This window comes from Meles meles, chromosome 10, assembly GCF_922984935.1.
Source record: "Meles meles chromosome 10, mMelMel3.1 paternal haplotype, whole genome shotgun sequence".
Lineage (NCBI taxonomy): Eukaryota > Metazoa > Chordata > Mammalia > Carnivora > Mustelidae > Meles > Meles meles.
In genome coordinates this window covers 9,964,521-9,983,301 of record NC_060075.1, presented here as the reverse complement: position 1 = coordinate 9,983,301, position 18,781 = coordinate 9,964,521, and positions in this window count along the sequence as shown.

Genomic DNA, 18,781 nt, shown 5'->3' with positions numbered 1-18,781 from the left:
CAATTTCCATGGCTTAAGGCTAGGTTAGATTTTTGTTTGTGTAATGATAACTGTTTGCTGTTTTTCTTCTGCTATGTTATGACAGTAGGGGTGGAAAGAATAGATTCTATGCTGAATAATAGGTAATGAAATAGTTCCGCTGGTAAGGTTGAAGAGGACAAATCAGGTTGATGAGCAGAGATAGCAACATAAGAGCAGTGACTGGAAGTAGAGAGGAGGCCATGGTGGGAGCAGTCTTTTTCCTTGTCAGCTGATTGCCAGTTGTGGCCATTTGCCAATAATGGCCTTTCTGCTTGGGTTTGTTAATGGGGAATCTGGGTGAAAAAATAAACCTTACGGGTACCTGCCTCGCTCAGTCAGCAAAGCATCCAACTCCTGATCTCAGAGTCATGAGTTAAAGTCCCATGTTGGATATAGAGATAATAGATAAATAAAGAAATAAATAAGCAAATTTCTTTAAAAAAGAAAGAGAAAAATTGACTTTATTCTCCTGAAGTTTTCTTTTCAGATTTGAGATCTGTTTAAATTATGGCCAAATGATAATTATAGAATTAATAAATTACTGTAAAGAAAAGGAAGAGGGAGGGAAGAAAAAATGCAAGAGAGAAAAGGGAGAAAGAAAGAAAGAGGGAGACAAAAGGAGAGAGGGAAAAAAAGGAGAAATTTAGAAACTGGTAAAGAGAGTGACCAAACAAATAGAAAAAAAGAAAAGTCTTTTCCATAAAGAGAGGCTGAGATGAAGAGTATTTTTTAACTTTGGGCCCTTAGACATCTATTTTCATGAAGTTTTAACACTAGATTTGAAAAATCAGAGAAAAGTACAATCCCATTACAGATCATTTCATAAAGGTCTCAGAAGTTAATATTGTGGCTAAAATTTTATAGAGAAAAAAATCTTGGCTTTGGCTTGCATCTGACCTAACACCCAGCTGTCAGAGAGACTGAGAAATGGAACATCTTTATAGGCCAGTGAAGGCTACAGAGGTGAAGAAAGTCTGCTTTACCTTCTCCTACCCCCGTTAATTTTTCAGTTTTAAGAGAATAGTTTATGTCCTGTGGATAACTTTAAAGCCTTCCCAAAAAAGAAAGGGAAATCAATTCATAGTAAACTGAGAAAATACTTCTACAGAATTTTCTGTTAATGGATATACCATAGTTTCTAATGATAGGATTCTGACAGGAACTTTTCAGAGCCATATAAGGCAGTTGAGGGAAGCGTAGGTGGGTATCATCATTGTCTACTTTGCGTCTGCAAGCAAACTGAGCCAAAAAATCGCATGACATGTAGATGTGGGTCAGAAGGCTGATATACCAAACACAGATTCGCTAACAATGGGTCATTCCTCACAAGTGGGGAAGAAACAGCATATTATGTCCATGTACAGACTTTATAAAGTGAGACCAGGAAGGGTGGGATTGTCCCCAGACTGTTCTCAGACACCAGGATTCCCCCCGCCACTGGCATTTCCTCCTGACTTCCGTAGGGAGGCAGAAGGAGGCTGGAGCATTTTCAGGCAGAGGGCAGGGGGATCTATAAATGGCAGCTCTTGAAGATGAAAATAAATGCTATCTGGGAGGGAATGAGAGACTGAAGGCTTTCTTCAGGAAAAGTCAGAGGAAGACAGCTAACAACAAGTCAAGCAAGTGTTAAGACTGTGCTACGGGTGAGGAGTTTGGGTTTGATCTAATAAGTACTCAGAGATTGCTGTTAGGAGGAAATAAAATAACATATGTGAGAGCACTTGGTAAATGGAAAGACTCTATGCTAATGTGAGGCATTAATACTATTATTCTCATCCACTACAGGTTCCTGAGCAGGGCAGTGACATGATAAAAGCTCTACTTTAGAAGATGAGTGTGGGAGTGATGTGCAGAATGGCTGTAAAGGCAGGGTGAGTGTAGGTAAGGAGGTCTGCAGATTCCGCTGAGCCAGCTCAGCTGGGAGTTGGGAAGTATTCCTAAAAAGAGAAAGTTCTCTGTTCTCTCCTCTTCCTCCCCTGCATGCCCTGAGGGAGGACTTCTTTTGGCCAGAAGACCCAGCTGATAATCAGATCCTGCTTTAGCCTAAAGATAAACTAAGAAAGAACTATAAAGGATGCTTACCCAGTACAAACACTGGTGGATTGTGTAGATGGACCTGGGATTCTATTTCTGCTTCTTCTGGATTTGGTTCAATGTATTTCTCTTCTTTCTTCACTTCTCCTTCAAAAGACACAGATGTCATAGTGCTCATACCAATCCATACGTGGTTCTAGGGCAGGAAATTGCACTTAAGAGCAACAGGGGCCTCTGACTTTGGCTTCCTCATGGCTTCAGGGCTTCTGAATACACACCTTATATTACTAGTGCAGGATTAAGGTTAGGTGAGTCACTTGTTCCTACTTCCTCAAAAACAGAGCTTCACATTCTATACCCTTGTGTGCCTTGTAATAAAGTTTAATACCTCATTAACAAAAAAAAAGCATGAAGGAACCTGCATTTTTAAACAAGATAAATCTTTAGGGAGGAAAAAGTCCTAAGGTATAAAGAAAGGAGATAACATTGCTTAGAATAAAGGATCAAGATGGATAATGTGAAACTGCAATTCATAGAAAGAATGATGTGTCTTACAAGTGAATGATGAACTGCCAGCAACAAAATTAGAAATCAATATGCTGTATAAAAATTAGCTGGTGTAAGACCAATAGCAAAATACAGTAATCATTTTTAGAGATGGGACTGAGAATAAAAAAGAAGTATTTGGATCAAATTGAAAGCTGCCACACATTTGTCAAGGGAAAAATAGCAAAGGCTGTCAAAATATCATAGCCTTTTGTTCTTCCCTTTTTTTAGCTTAAGGAAACAAAAGTTCCCAAAATAGTCAACCCTTGTAATTTGAGCCAGGAAAATCTAGGAGTAGCATTTGCTCATAAACAGTGCCACTTATAACATTATTTGTTGTTTATATCATTGTAATAAGCATAATTGCAGGCTGTCTTGGAATGCTAGAGTCTGATTATTATGGGGTAATTAGTGTTCTTAACTGGGGACTCAGGAGATCTGAGTCTTCAGTGCAGAAGTTCTGACTGCTGGCAAAGTGTATGCATGTGATACACACATGTACACACACTCACACACACACATACACACACACACACCCCACACAGAGCGAATGACTCAGTCTGACCTTACTTAAGGCCAGTCTTAAAAAGAGATTAAGGACCTAAAGGGCATTATGGCAAGTGAATTAAGTCAGTCAGAGAAAGACAAATACCATATGATTTCACTCATATGTGGAATTTAAGAAACAAAACAGAAGAACATAGGGAGGGGAAGGGAAAATAAGATAAAAACAGAGAGGGATACAGACCATAAAAACCCCTTAACTGTAGGGGACAAACTGAGGTCACTGGAGGGGAGATGGGTGGGGTGACAGGGTAACAGGGTGATGGGCAGTAAGGAGGGCAAGTGATGTAATGAGCACTGGGTGTTTCATGCAACTGATGAATCATTAAACTCTACCTCTGAAACTAATAATACACTGTATGTTAACTGAATTGAATTTAAATTTAAAAAAGAAAAAAAAAAGTTAGTTAAGATTTCCTCACTTCATAATGTTCCATAGCAAAGTGCTCATATCTTACATTATATTCATTTGTGAGTCAACAAAAATAAGAAATCTTAAGGTTCTACACTTTAAATATAGGGATGTTATAGGGCTAGGGAATTTCATATGCCTGTTATAAAGGGAAAGAAAATGTGTACAAGATCAAAGGGAAGAGAAATATAAAGAGAAATAATTCACCCCTTTATAGTGAAAAAAGCATATATGCAAAAGTGTAAAATATGAATATTTAAGAATGTATGGCTTATAATTTATAGATCTTAAGAATTAGCAGTTGCTTTGTTTTGATAGTTTTCTCATTATTTCTAACGGAATTCACTTGGCAATATGGTTTGTATAGAAGAAATGATGAGTCTAAACCATAAGAAACCATATTACACATAGAGCTGGATCTGTCCCACCCTAGGGAAAAGGATCTTCTAAGAGGAAGTAAATATCTCTGGTTGGAGGTGGTACTTCCCTTCCCTAATTACTTATGTTTGCTGTAGTAGTGATTTGAATATAAAGCTGGGGTTTAATATACACAAATACAATAACTGGTTATTGGGTATGGTATAAAGAAAGGGATTAATACTATGTAAATGGCCTTTCTACCCATTTAGTCAGGATTAAGGAACTCTCCAGGGAAACAGAACCAATTGAAGATAGGTAAATATGGACATAAGATAGATACAGATATACAGGACATTTATTATAGGAACTGGCTCACATGATTGTGGAGGCCAAGAAGTCCCACAGATCTGCTGTCTACAAGCTGGAGGACCAGGAACACCAGTGGTGAAGTTCAGTCTGAGTCTGAAGGCCTAAGAATTGAGGGTCTGATGCTGTAATTCTCAGTCTAGACTGAGTCCAAATGCCAGAGAATGAAGAACACAGAAGTCTGAAGGCAGGAGAAGCTGAGTGTATCAGCTCTAGTAGGAAGAGTGATTCAACCTTCCTCTACCTTTTTACTCTATTCAGGCCCAGAAAAGATTATTGAGGTCCACCGGTATTGGTGAGAGCAATCTTTATTCAGTCTACTGGTTCAAATGATAATCTCTTCTAGAGACATCCTCACAGACACACCCAGAACTAATGCTATGGCTGTCTGATCATCCCTTAGTCCAGTCAGGTTGACACATAAAATTAGTTATCATAGGTCCACCCCTTGTCACCTTGGCACCCATCTCCTTAAACCATACCTCCAAATGAAGATGGTAACAAGGTCATAATTCCACCCAACATGGTACAACTATCCTGACTACATCTCTTTCTCAGAAGAGAAGATTAAGTCCTTGAGGAATGTGTATTCTTCTCCTGATACCTCATAACTTAAATACTATGATGTAAAATTAGCAATACTCAAAAACTGATATAAAGTCAGTACATCTTATGTTATATGATAAAGGAATAAGAGAGGAAAGAAAACAAAGAGGATTTGTTTAATAGATGTTATATGTCTATGTTTAATGTATGCTGTAGTTACTTATACACACACAAACATAAAAATTACAAAATAAGGAGAAAGTATTCTCAATATCTACAGTCTTTATTTCTGTAACTGCTCACATGTTGTAGCTGGTATTTGTAACTACATCCTTCTACTCACCATTCCATAGTCCCTTTGCCTTCAGCAAGAACCTCAGTTGATTATGGTTTTTGACTTGATGGTGTGACTCAAATCCTCATTCCTGAGGACTCTGGACCATTAGAACTCCTACCTGGATTGAGTTGTTGTAGTTTTCCATTGACTTCAATTACAAGGGATGGTCACACTAAGTGATACCCTGCAGGATCTCCTATATTCCAGACATACTCTTCTGTATATCCATTATAGAAGAACAGCAATTTCCCCTTGGTAGTCAGGATCAATTACCCTAGCCAACACTGTCATTCCTTTCTTTTTCTGTTGATTCAGAGACATGCGAGGCCCAAAGTGGCCATGTGGCTGTCTTAACTTCCAGTTCAGTGGAATCATTGTTGTGTTTTCTTCACAGACACACCCAGAACTAATGTTATAATGGCTGTCTGATCATCCCTTAGTCCAGTCAGGTTGACACATAAAATTAGTTATCATAGGTCCACCCCTTGTCACCTTTGCACCCATCTCCTTAAACCATACTTAACCTCCAAATGAAGGTGGTAACAAGGTCATAATTCCTTGGAGGATGTCTTGGAGGAAAACATTCCTCCCGCTGGAACTAGAATCTCTAGGCCGGCAAATTATAAAATTAATGAGAACAGGTAGCAAAAATTTTACTTGTGGGTTGCTGGGTATACTAGTAAAATGGTACCACTCTCATTTTCACACTTGATGATTCCTGGATTCTTGAATCCTGGCTATCCAAGAAATAGCACCATATATCAGTTCCTGACTCGGAGCATATATAGCCTTGTGAAGAACCTTGACCCTGTCCTGCCAGGTATTGCCACCTAGCTGTAACTGAGTGTCAAAAAGCCATTCTACTGTTCTTTTAAGATCTTCAGGATCATGAGGAATATGATAAGGTCAGTGAGCATGAGCATGGCCCACTGTCCCACTTCTTTTGTTGTAAAATGGATTCCTTGGTTAGAGCAATGCTGTGTGGAATACTACGATGGTGGATAAGGCATTCTTTGAGTTCGTGGTAGTTTTGGCAAAAGAATCGTGTACAGGAAAGGCAAGTCTGTGTCCAGGCTGTCTATTTCAGTAAGGACAAAATGATGCTCCGTCCATGGTGGAAACAATCCAATATAATCAACCTGTCACAAGGAGGCTAGCTAATCACCCTGGAGGATGGTGTTACCTTGGGTCTTGATGTTGGTGTCAGGAGCTCCGCTGCTGACAGATTGGGCACTGCAACAGTAGCTGTAGTCAGATTGACCTTGCTGAGTCCAAGTCCATTTTGCTGACCCCATGCATAATCTCTGTATTTGTGTCCCATATGAATGCTCATTGAAAGCATCCTTCGGCAGAGGGTGATTTTAATAATCAAGTGGATAGGATGACTCATTCTTTGAGAAGTGAGGGGGTGGCTGGGGAAAGAGGCTGACTTGATCTAAAGGATATCCTCATGTATTTTGCCTATTCACAGATCTGATCGGATACTTCTTCCTAAAATTTCTTAGTCACCAATTTCCCATTCCTTTTCCTTCTAAGTCCCTGATCATCCAGTGAAACCACTGGCCATGGTCCATGAACATTGGTCTTCTCAATTTTAGGGTTCATTATGTTCATTTGATATAAGGGGGTCAGAGGCACAAATAGTAAAGATGGTAATATGAGTCCATAGTGAGAGGATAATCATGAAAGCTGGTGAAATGTACCCACTGTGGAAACGTGCTTACTTTAAATGAATTGTGTTGAGGTTTGTGACCCCTTTCGATAGCCTGAACTATAAAGGGATCCTACCTTACTAATACCATCTAATAAATAAGGATTTGGGGATCTTCCTTATTCCATTGTTATTATGTGCTGTTGTTACAATTAGATCTAGCTATGTTCTAAATATGTGTTCCTCCAACCAGGTTGCCAAGATGACAGTCTTAGCAGATGGGGCCTCTGGGAACTGATTAGGGCAGGAGGGCAGGGCCCTCATGAATGGGATTAGGGCTCTTATAAAAGAAGCCTGGGAGAGTTCCCTGCCTCCTTGCACCATATGAAGACTCAGCAAGAAGTCGGCCATGGGCAGTGGCGGAGAGATCCATCATCAAAATGCTGCCATGCTGACGTCTTGATCTTGGACTTCCCCACCGCCAGAACTGTGAGAAATAAATTTTGGCTGTTTATAAGCCACCCACTCTGGTATTTTGTTGTAGGAACCAAAATTGACTAAGAAGCATCCTAATAATATGTTTTGCAAGTTTCTTAACTTTTTTTTAAAGAGTTTTCCTTTTTATATCCCAAAAATGGTTATGCTTTATGATAGAGTTTTTTTTTTTTTCTCCCAACAGATTTACTAACAATATGGACAAATTAACTTTACACTATGGCACTGTTACAGATTATAATTTAATATCAGACAGCTGTTTTGAAATTACATACAAATCTGAAGGGGGGAGTAAGGAAGAGTACAGATGGCTCTGTGTGCCAGTTCCCACACGGTATAAAGACAGCTCAAAGCACAAGGCCTTCGGTGGATTTGTGTGAATCAGTAATATTATTTCTAATAATTAAAACTAAAATTGAATTTTAAATAATGAGAATTTGTAATTGTGGAATGAAATTCTTGCATTCTTGATTGTAGTAACACCTTACTTTTTTAGTGTCCTCTAATTTCAACATCAAATATTTGAAACACAACCAGCAAACCTGGAGTGAGCAAGAAAAATCATTATCAGAGCTAGAGTAAGTAATTAAATATAATTAAAGTTCTTTCACTTTTGCTGGGAGTATAAATTTATATAACTGTTGAAAAAAGTATTTGGCGATGTGTAACTAGTGCCTGCATTTTTCGTAAATTTAGACCTTGAATTCATAACTAGAAATCCAAGTTAGAGTTGTGATTAGACAAAAGTGATTTTCATAGAATCATAGCCCAAAATGAAGGCAATAGCAACAATATGTGGAACAAATAAAAATAGCTAAATAGACTATGGCATATTCACATCATAAAGGTTACATGGAAATCAAAATTCACATGTTTGAAAATTATTTATTTACATAGGAAAATATTCCAATTTAAATGCTAAGTGAGAAAAGCATGGTACAAACTTCCCTTTTCTAAAACTAATAACATTAATGATAACCACACTAATAATAATAATATTAAAACATGCAATAGAAAATGCACTAAAATATTGAGTTGTTATCTGCCTGCTGAGGTTAAAGATTGTGTATTCAGTCTTCATTGTTAAACCTTTCTACATTGTGTTATTTTTTTTTCATTGTGTTATTTTTAAAATAATGAGAATGGGTTAATTTCACAGTCAGAAAAAAAAAAGATTATAAAGAGCAACCAAAAATCTCCTATAAAATGCAAGCTCATATGATTTACTTTTAGATGGTCTCTCATAGCCAGCAGATTTTTTTATTTTAAACATTTAATGATTGGATTTCAAGCCAACAGCAAATTGGTAGCAGGAATTTAAAAGGAGGGATAATGGGGAACTACTATAAAAAGCCACAGTGACAAAAAGAGGAAAGTAACTGACAACTTCCTCCCCGTGGGAGGAACAGGAATATTATGGGAAAATGTGCAAGTCCTCTAAAATCACAGCTTAGTGAGGCCATTTTGAGTAGGGGCTAATGAGCTACCAGTCTCAACAGCGTTCCAGGGAATCCATAATATGTGGAGGAAAGAGTTCTGCATCAGAAATTAAAATTACCTGATTTCAGTCCCTGGTCCAGGTACTTCCTAGCTTGCGATTTTTAATAAATTCATGTAATATCTTTAAGACTCAGAATTCTCAGCTTCTAAATGGGAACAATCAAGTATTTTTTATGGTTTGAAAGTGCCTTCTTTACCTGTGTTGTATAAAATTGTTTTGAAAATAATGATGTGCGGTGCACATGCCCAGGATGTCAACAATGCACAATATATTAACTGACACTAACAATAAAGCTAATTCAATAGAAATTTAAAAATCACCTACTTTCTATTCAGTCTAAGAAATTTATAGAGGTACAGTGTGTTTCAAAAATATGTTTTTGCAGATGGTTACAATCAGTGTTTACATTTGGTCCATCTCTGGCATGATTCCTATTCTGGGAGATAATGAGGCATGGTGGAAAGGACTTGGGGTTTGGGGCCCAGCACATGTGGCCCAGGTCCTGAGTAAAAGCATTTTCAGGTAGGTAAAATATCTACTACACCAGAAGTTACAGAGCACAGATAAGGTCTGTTGATCTCGCTTGGCTTCACATGTAACGCAGAATGTGCTAGTGTTGCTGAACATAGGCGTCGCTGGAGAATGATAAGCAGCCGACAATCATGATTGGCAGGTCAAAACCTGGTGGGAGGTAGATTCTTCACTGAAGGCAGCAGGCTGAGGTTGGCTGGAAAAAAGAGGTGAAACTGATTGAAAACATAGAAGAGTCAGGAATACTCTGAATTACTGACATAGAAGAGTCAGTAATGGGCTCAAGATCTAAGCAAAGAATTAGAAGAGGCACAGGGATAGCAAATACACAGAGGTCACAGGTAAGTTGTTCTCAGAGTTGAGGATGATGTTAAAGCATGTTACATGTTGGGGCACCTGGGTGACTCAGTGGGTTAAGCCTCTGCCTTTGGCTCAGGTCATGATCTCAGGATCCTGGGATTGAGCCCCATATCAGGCTCTTTGCTCGGCAGGGAGACTGCTTCCTCCTCTCTTTCTCTGCCTGCCTCTCTGCCTACTTGTGATCTCTGTCAAATAAATAAATAAAATCTTTTTAAAAAATTAAGAAAAAAGCATGTTACATGCGTATTAGAATTAAGTGGTACCAGTCAGAGTGTATCTATCTCTGAACGGCCTGTTTTACGAGAGGGATTTGATTTTTCTGAGTCAGGTGCTGTGTTTCCCTCTGTCCACAAATTTATTAGACTCTCTGAAGGTCAGTGTTCTGTCCCTGATGCTTAGCCAGGGAACTTGCTTCCTCAGAGACACAATTATCTACTCCTTAGTCTGAGATCCTCTCTAGGGAGTGAGTGGTAGATGTCCTGACCTAGGGGTCTGGGAGCATTTTAAAAGCTGGGCAAAACCAAATATCAGCATATACTTTATTTGAATTTATCTAGAGTCACAATGCCTCACCCTACTTCACAACATTGTGTGAGGCGCAAATGAGATCGTATCAATGGTCAACCTATATACTTGGTTTTTTAAAAAGATTTTATTTATTCATTTGACAGACTGAGATCACAAGTAGGCAGAGAGACAGATGTTGGGGGCGGAGGAAGTAAACTCCCCGCTGAGCAGAGAGCCAGATGCGGGGCTCGATCCCAGGACCCCAGGATCATGACCGAGCTGAAGGCAGAGGCTTAACCCACTGAGCCACCCAGGTGCCGCAAACTATATATTTGTTTAAGGGAGAAATGAATGATCACTTATTGAAGATCTCTTATTTCTTTTTTGATTACTTTTTTTGAATTTTATTTTTTTTCAGTGTTCCAAAATTCATTGTTTATGCACCGCACCCAGTGCTCCATGCAGTATGTGTCCCCCTTAATACCCACCACCAGACTCACCCCCCTACCCTACCCCAAAACTCTCTGTTTCTCAGAGTCCACAGTCTCTCATGGTTTTTTGATTACTTTGAGATGCATATGTTATTAAGGTGTGAGGCCTTATGAGGGATGGTATGATAGTAATGATTGTAATGATGTAATGATTATATTTGGGGCCATAATGCTCAAGGTGGGTTATTTTCCATTCTGCAAAAATAATTTCCATTTTGCTCCATTGCACTGGAGATCGCATCAAATATTCAAGGTCCCTCGTTCTAGAGAGAGTAACTATCTAGGAGATGTTGTTTGGAAACAACATTTGACAATGAATAATACCATTGATATAAAAATGTGTTTAATTATGGAAATAGGTATTTGTAGCTAATTCATATAAATGTTTCTATCATGAACATATACACTTATACCAATAAATATGAATATGCAAAAATATGCATCTGTTAATTAAACAAACATTGATTAAGCACACACTAAAAACCTAAGAAAGACAGTGCTAAAAAATGAAAGCTAGACTGATAGAGGATGCCATTAGGTACGACTTCATTTTAGTTAACATCAGGGGAAAGGCAGCAGCTCATGTAGATATTTAAATAGCTTGATTGGGATCAGGGTTAGCTCACCAGTGATATGATGTTCTTATTCTAAATACATTAATATTATTTTAAATATAGTAATAAAATAAACATGCTATCATTTTATATTAGACATTTTCATTGATTAAAAAAATTACACTGTGGCATCTGCTATATTCATTTACTTAGGGAAATGTCCTAGTCCCTAAAAAGTAGTACCTGAATTAGAGCAATTGAGATACCACATTCCTAGCAGCTATAACACATTTCAAAAATGAGAAAAAGGAAGAATTCCAAATATCTGATCCAAACTAGAGTCAACATTCTGAAATTAAATTAGTGCAACTAATTAATGAGACTAATCCCAATAATTTTCTCTGGTTTTGTGAAATACTAAGTGGCCTTAAGATGATAGAATTATTTAATTCACAAATGTAGAAGGATATTTCAAGAAAATAAACCTCACCTCCTTATTTCAGTTTAAAAAATATTATTCAGGAAAGCCACACTCATGCTAGACGTTTTTGAACTGTGTCTAGAGTTGAAATATAATTACCTTTACAAATTTGGTATGAAATTTGAATAAATAGGAATTTGAAAGAATACACAGATTTGCTACATAAAACTTATAAATTAAATTTTCTTATTTAGCAAGGTCCAACTCTGCTCCTGCAAAGGGAATCCTCACACCTCCACTTTCTTAGCCACAGGCCCCTCGTTTCTGTTTATTTTGTCTGGACCAAGGATGCTGGCTGTTTATTTATTCTCAAAAACTTGGAGTTATAATGGTTTACATAACATAGCAGTTTTGGCGATCTGAATCAGTCATCATGAAACCAAATAGCAGAGAAAAAAGGAGTAAAGCATAAAGTTTAATAAGATAGATTTGGGATTAGTCAGCTTTGCGTTAAAATCCCTGCTCCACTTCAGGACTTTGAGAAAGATGGATAAACTCTGTATGCCTCAAATTTTCCAGCTGCAAAATCTCATACAAATATTTTGAGTATTAATTGGGATAACATAACACAATGCCTGGATGTTTAAGTGCTTAATAAATGGCAGCTGTTTTTTATTATAATAGTAAATATGTTAGACGTCAATCCAAGGTTCCAAAGTAATTTTCTGGGAGTCACCCGGGCTAGAAAAAGTAATGACCAAAGTTGAAAATTTTATCTTTAATATGGAGTAGTAAGTAGTTCAGGTAGCTCGTACAATGATATTATAGTTACAGAGGATTTGTTATTAACAGCATTATTAACCCATCTCTCTAGTCATGGAACAGCCTCCTTCACAGTGAGCATATTGGAGGAGGGTGTGAGTGGGGCAGGCTTTTTGAAGGAGCATGAAAGAATGCAACTAACTCCCTAGTTTCCTCTCACTGAAACCTGGCTGTCCTATTCAAAGAAGTTTTGAAACAACTGAAGTCACAACAGTCTAACTGTCAACATTGGATTCTGAGTATCATATCTTTGGCAAAATTAGTTTGTTCTTTTCTGATTCAAGACAATAGAGTCATGCATAGGCAAAGTGTCAAAGTGGACGGTTGACATCCTTATTCTTTTGTTCCCTACCTTTTTGCCTATATGGTTTTCTAGTCATCACATTTTCCCAAAAGAAGAAGATAACAGCTTATGGAAGGGTCTCGAAATTAAACACCAGTTGCAATGAACCTTCTTGCAATTTTAGAGTATCTATTATTTCCCAAGTACTTACAAGGAGCATCTACAAACAGAATTTCTGTCTGCCCCAGAAATGCAGTAACACATGTGATAAGAGGAGGAATACTATTTGTTGTGGGCTCAGTGAGTTCCCTTTCCAGTGACTGGCTGGAAACATGCACAACTAAAACACAAATAAGCTGAGAACAAGTTGGACCAGAGAGGTAAACATTGTGAACATTTGATGCTCCCCTTCAGGTCTTAAGGAAAAGTTCTCTAGGACTTTTGTGGCCAAGAAAGTCAGAAATCCATTCCATTTTAGCTCACTGGGGAGCTGCTCCTAACATTCAGGGGACAGGCTCGTTCTATCAATACGTTCAGGTGCATTTCTCTTTGGAAAACAGAGTGGAAGTTTTTAGACAGCATTCATTCCGGCCCCACAGGTCAAAATTGAACTGGTGAAACTCAGTACCCTCTCCCACATAGGTTTATTCTAAACTGATACTTAATCGCTGCACTGGAAATGGAGCTTTGAGGGCCGTAATATAGGGGTGATGAGCAGAGGAAAAACGACGCAATGTCTTTGTTAAACAAGCGATGCTCAGCAGTTCAAACTTCATCTGTTTTGAGTTTCAGGATGGAATAGTAGGTCTTTCTTCAACTGTACGGGGCATGGGTAAGACAGTTTATAGAGAGCAGAATGAGTATTTTAAAAACGGAATGAATGGAAAATGAAAATATATAGATAACAGTGGAAAAAGAAAAGTGTTGTAGGCTTTTGAGGATAGAGTAGACTTTTGAGGTTTTGTGAGTGATTTCAAAAATCAATGTAGAAAATAATGCAGATTATTTGAGAGTTGACTTTCTTCCCATTCAAAAAATGATCTTTGGTCAAAATAAATTTGACTCTTTCTCCTGAAGTCCAAATAAATTAAATGTCTTGAGAAAAAGAGACAATGCTGGTCTGTGACAAAGAAGATGCTGATGGTTAGTGGCATCACTGAATCACTGGTCTGCTTGATGTACAGAAATCATAGAACGGATGGCGGAGTAGTGGTCACTCTCGTTCAGATACATGCTGTATTTTAGGACAAACCTGAGTTTGCAGAGAAAGTCTCCCCAAATTAAAAAATTGCATTTGATTCAACTGTTCTTGTGAGCTTCCTAATCAGTTAAGTAAAGAATTAAAGGTGAGTCATTACCATAGGGAAATCAGCTAGGAAGATACCAGAGACAGATAGTGGGAACACATCTTTATTTTAAGAGCAGCATCCAGGTCTTTGCTTAGAGTAGCTGAGTAAACCATTCTTTAGTCGAGGAGTTTATTAGAAAATGTTATTTAAAAATAACATTGCCATGGACTTGCCAAAAGATAACAAGTTGTAAATCCATTCCATTCATGAGGGGTGGAAAACAAATCCACCGTGTTAGAACTGGAGACTATTAAACCCTGAGCTTTGCCTCAGGTTATTATGGACTCTGTGTAATGAGAAAGAAAACAAAGGCTCTCTGTATTTTTTCCAGATGGCAGCCTAGATCTCGAAACCTTAGAGGAATTTTCTTGCATAGTATATGTTAAATATATCACCCCTTTAGATGTCTGATAGGGCAATGAAAGTGCCTAACAGCAAAGAAAGTGACTAACTCTAACACATTATGAGAAACACAATGATTATACAAATATATAAAAAAAGTTCCAGTAGGGTATTTGTTGTCATTTACATAACATGTTATGTTCAACACTAGATTTGGCCAGTGTTTTTGTTTTAGAATGGCAACCCTTTTATATTTGAACAAATTATAAAAGTGTCCTTATTAAAAAAAAAAATTGGAAGGGGAGGCGAACCATAAGAGACTATGGACTCTGAAAAACAACCTGAGGGTTTTGAAGGGTCAGGGGTGGGAGGTTGGGGGAACAGGTGGTGGGTAATAGGGAGGGCACGTTTTGCATGGAGCACTGGGTGTTGTGCAAAAAGAATGAATACTGTTACACTGAAAAAATAAATAAAATGAAAAAAAAAACAATGAATACTGTTACGCTGAAAAAATAAAATGGAAAAAAAATGGAAAAAAAAAAGAAGTGAGAAAAAAAAAAGTGTCCTTAAGAAGGATATGATTAAGGTTAGGAGAGGCTATGAGAAACCAGATTTAGAGGGTAAGGTATGGACAGACAGACTATACGCCTCTGAAATTCATGAGCACACCACCATGAATTAGAATCTCACCTTGATACCTTCTGTGATTTAAGTTACAACTTTATTTTTTCTAGTTTCTCTGGAGCAATGTTATAAAGGGCTAGCTCATCATACTGTCTATTACTTTATCCCAGAATATGGGTACCAAAAAAAAAAAAAGAATTATAACTCCTATGACGGGTTGCCTCCTTGATACTAAAATGAATGCGTGAAAAGTAGCCTGAGGAAGAATATTTTATTAGATCAATTAATATTGTAGAAGAGTTTTGTTCCTGGGTTAATCATTGGTATGATCTCTTAGCTTGTAGTTAAGGTTTGGGGCTAGTCATAAAAGTGACTTGGAAAGGACACCTCTGTTCTTTATTTTCCAGCAAGGACTTTAACTCAGATTTATTCAATTTGATACCTGCAGATTTCTCGAACAACACATTTGCCAAAGAAATTGTAAGAACAGTGTTGAGTTACCTTTCAAGGGTGTTTCCCTTGTTTTGATTAGATTCATCTTTTTTACAGATGAAGAAAGCATCAAAACAGCTAGATACTTTCTAAGGTTTATTGATCATAGCTTCTTTTAATGAAAAATAATATGGACTTCAATTTAACATAAATTCAGCCTATGTATTTATTGCTTCTTCTAATCCTTCTCTTTCTCTCTCTCTCTTTCTTTCTCTCTCTCTCTCTCTCTCTTTCTCTCTCTCTCTTTTACCTTTGCTAACCCCTGGGATGGATTATGATCTTGTTTACATATATTGTGTCTGTTCATGTAGAATCTTGTCTACAGGACTGTGGGACTCTTTATTGATGGCAATAATACTGGTACCTCTGTGTTTTAGGCCACCCATTGAACCCATGCCCCTTCTCTTCTGGAGGTCTGCAAAAAAGAAGATATCTGGTGGGACACATATCCTGTCGCTCCTCTCCTTGCTTCACCAACATTTTTTTGTTGAAGGTTTAGTGTGATGTTATAAGTGACTTAAAGTATTAAAGGGACAAAAATTATTGGTCTCAACTAAATGTTTTCATGAGTCATGGGACACATTTTCCTCAGAGCCTCCAGGGGAAATCAATCTTGTTAGCACCTCGATTTCAGACTTTTAGTGAGAGAAGAAAGTTCTGTTGTTTTAAGCCACCCAGTGTATAGTACTTCATTACAGTAACCATAGGAAACTAATACAAGGTTATTAGTGAAAACTTAAAAGTCTCTGAACTTGCTAACTTGGACTTTTCTTGTAAGTGTTCAAGGTAGGCACCTGATGTTTTATTTTATTTATTATTATTATTTTAAAGATTTTATTTATTTATTTGACACACAGAGAGAAATCCCAAGTAGGTAGAGAGGCAGGCAGCATAGAGGGGGGAAGCAGGCTCCCCACTGAGCAGAGAACCCGATGTGGGGCTTGACCCCAGGACCCTGAGACCATGACCTGAGCCGAAGGCCGAGGGTTTAACCCACTGAGCCACCGAGGCACCTGGAACCTGATATTTTAATGTCTTCAGAAAAGAGGGACTTCTGGAGGTTCCTTCCTGTCTTTCCTTGCCAATCCTGTCCTCACTTGAAGGGTTTTACATCAAATAAACCCCTTCTTAAATCTTTCTGTGCTATGGTCTCATGCTCTCCCACAAGGAAAAGGGACCAGTTTTTATATTACATCCTAAGGAACATTGTCTCTCTTACATAGGAGAAGATGTCACTTTGTTAATTATTTCTAGACTCTTCCACTTCCTAGTAGTGCCTGAGACTCACGTGGGCACTGATTAATATGTGTACCACCATCTTTTTCCTGGGCTCCTGTCCCATGAGAAAGGGTGAATGAATGTCCTCAATTCCAGTTCAACTTTCTCAATAGAGTCACAGACTTGCAAATTGTTTTACTAAGTGCTATTTTAAGTACGAACATCTCAAAGATAAGTATTATTTATTTCTGAAACTCAACACACTCTCCATTGATAAAAAGAGAAGAAATATTGGAGCAGACCGTAGAGTAACTCTTTCCTTTTTTTTTCTTCAGCTCATTTGCAGGTTTGGTGACATCATACTAAATACACAGATTTTGATGTCTGCCTTCTCTGTTTCTGGGGGAATGACACTATCTTGGATTAATTTGTTTTTCCTTTTCATAACAGCTCTGATAGAAGATTAGGGCAGTAAGGCATGCAACTGATTCTTTGCCACAACATAAAAATAGAATCCTATTAACACTCTTGCTGGGTCTGGTTCAGTGAAACCTGCTCCGATCTGGTAGCACTGTGTAAACACACCTTCATAATATCTGAGAAAATATTTAACTGATTTTCTAATCAATTAATGCTGATTTTGTTCAGAGGAAGAAAAGAACACTAAAAATAACTTGTGTTTTATTTTATTTTTTAAAATATTTTATTTATTGGAGAAAGACAGAGTGGAAGCAGGGGGTGGGGCAGAGGGAGAAGCAGACTCCCACTGAGGGGGGAGCCCAATACGGGGCTGGATCCCAGGACTCTGGGATCATGACCTGAGCTGAAGGCAGTTGCTTAACCGACTGAGCCCCTCAGGTGTTCCTTTTTCATGTTTTAAGTTTAAACAAATTCTATTTTAAAATATGGGGAAATATTTCAAATATTAGGCATTGTAAGTATTTTGTTTTGAACTGAAATTTTAACTGAAACAAAACACCACTATTTTTGAAGACTACTGAACAATATAATAATTTAATATAGGGCAATAATAGAAGCTGCAAATCTCAAGAGAAACAGGGGGAACAAAAGAAATAAAATAATTGTTTGCTATTTTATGAAAAGATTAATATCAACTTCATTCTGTTTATACTTACTCGAAGAAATATTGGCTGCCTGCCATATACTGTTGGTGTTGAAAAACAATTGTGAAGAAACTAGATGACGTGTCTGATCTCTTGGGAGAGATGGTTGATAAATGGCCTTTTTCATGCTTTAACATTACAGTCTTCTGGATTTTAAAAGAGATGAAAAGAGCTCTGAGGCCAGGAGATGTTCAACACAATTCTAAATTGTCTGGAATTCAGGCCACCCCACGGAACGTTGATGCAGGGTGCGAAATCCACCCTACTGTGTGACTTGGGTCAATCTCAGCAACCAGTAACTCTCTGACTCGTTATGTCATTTTAATTGGTTAAACCTGAGGAACGAAATACTTACATGCTTGGTGATTATAACAATTTAAAGCCATTTACAAAATTATGGAATAGTTTCTTTCTTTCACAAGTGAATTTCTGTCTCTCTCAATTACGTTTTCTTTCCCCAAAATTGTTCATGGAAAAATTAATAGTTCCAGCTTGATCTTTTGTAACTGCTGCCTGGTGTTCTGAATAGAGATGCAGCTTGATATATTTAAACATATATTTAATGGGGTGCGTGGGTGGCTCAGTGGGTTGAAGCCTCTGCCTTCAGCTCAGGTCATGATCCCAGGATCCTAGGATCGAGCCCCGCATAGGGCTCTCTGCTCAGTGGCGAGCCTGCTTCCCTTCCTCTCTCTCTGCCTGCCTCTCTGCCTACTTGTGATCTCTATCTGATGAATAAATAAAATCTTTAAAAAAAAATTTAAACAGGGGCACCTGGGTGGCTCAGTGGGTTAAGCCTCTGCCTTTGACTCAGGTCATGATCCCAGGGTCCT